Raw genomic sequence first — 1,876 nt, 5'->3', positions numbered from 1 at the left:
TTTATTTATTTATTTATTTAGTATATTTTGAGTTTTGTCCCACATTTTTCTCCCACTTTATCTAGGACCTTCTAATGTGACCCTTTTCAGAATGGTCACAGGGCTGGCCAGGCCACTGGGGAATGTTCAGTTTCAGGCTTGAAGTATTACTAAGGGCCATTGTTGCATGGATTCCACCAGTTTCTACCCCACCAGTAAGACAGGTCTTTTCATAATTTTCAGTTTTGTTTATTTTTATTTCCACTCAATCCAGGACCTTCTAATGTGACCCATTTCATGGAAATCACTAGTGTTGAACAGACATCATCTAGCCTTTCTTATCTCAGGAACATGGAGGCTTAGTTTCATGTTGTACATTAGTCCTTTGGGCTAATTACTTTCTTCCATTTTTTAATTTTCTTCACTCTTATTTGCTCCAGACTTGGGAAGACAAATAGTCACACCTGAGATAAACTCTTAAGAGTTTTTAAGACCCCAGATGCTATTCAACAAAGTAGGATGTAGACCATTTTCTTTGTGGAAGGATGTGGAAGAACTATAATTCTCATACACTATGGTGGAACAATGAAATGTTACAATGACTTTGGAAACCAGTTTGTCAGTTTTTTAAAGAGTTAAACATAGAGAACTCCCACCATATTCCAACCAAGGTATTTACAAAAGTAAATAAAAATCTATATATCCATATAAAATATGTGCATATATGTTCACACAACATTACTTGTTATTTTTTATCCAAGGAAAAAAAACTCCATTGACAGACAAATAGATAAACATACTCTGTTATAAGCATTCAATCAAATACTCCTCAACAATAAAACAGGATGGATTACTGACATGTTCAACAATACATATGGAATTCAAAGTAATTATACTGAGTGACAGTAACAAAGCCAAAAAAATACATAATACATGGTTTCAGTGTGTCTGAAAAAGAAAACCAAACTCACTGCCATAGAGTCATTTCCAACTCATAATGACCCCCATCGGGTTTCTGAGGCTGGCTGTAAATCTTTACATATGTAGATTGCCCTGTCTTCCTTCCATGCAGTAGCTGGTGGGTTTGAACTGCTGACCTTCCAGTTAGCAGTCAAGTGCGTTATCCACTATGCCACCAGAAGTTAGTATATATAGACATGTATAAGAATTCTAACTAATCTTAAAGAGAAGGGTGTATCTGTGGTTTCCTTGGGATGGGTGGATAAAGGGATATATTCAGAACTTTAATTATGGTGATGATTTTATAGGTATCAAAACTTACCAAGTTATAATATTTAAATATGTTTAATTTTTATGTAAATTTATTTTCTTTTTAAAAAGAGTCAATAGGTGGGGCAATATACTTCCTATAAAGATTTACAGCCTTGGAAACCCAATGGGGGTTGCTGTGATTTGGAATTGACTCAATTGTAATGAGTTTTATTTATTTATTTAGGTTTAAATAGATGGTCAGTGAATGAAAGTAGCAATCACTTTTGCTTGAACATAGGCCATAAAAGCAGGAGGAAGACAATCATGTAAATTTAAGAGGGCAGTAACTTCCTGAGTTAAATTTTGGTTTACTCTGCACATGCTACTATTTACATTTCTTCATATTTTTCAGTGACTCCTTTCTTATCATTGCTATCCATTTTCTACAGAGAACAATTCTAAAGATGCAAGATAAGTGGTTAATACATTTCCCAAATTTCTAGGTCTTTGTGAACCATATTGTGCCAATTGGACTTGATGTCCCCCATCACTATGGTCTTGCATTCCCAGACCCACCACCTCATTCCCACAAGGTATTTTGTTATGGATAAAGAGTTTGCATAAGTTTGCCCACTAAGTATTCTACTATATTCATGGATATATTTGTAACATATGTAAACACATA

Source organism: Orycteropus afer, unplaced genomic scaffold (genome assembly GCF_000298275.1).
Source record: "Orycteropus afer afer isolate SDZICR_OR568_19922 unplaced genomic scaffold, OryAfe1.0 scaffold02008, whole genome shotgun sequence".
NCBI classification, from domain to species: Eukaryota; Metazoa; Chordata; class Mammalia; order Tubulidentata; family Orycteropodidae; genus Orycteropus; species Orycteropus afer.
This window is presented reverse-complemented; position numbering follows the sequence as displayed.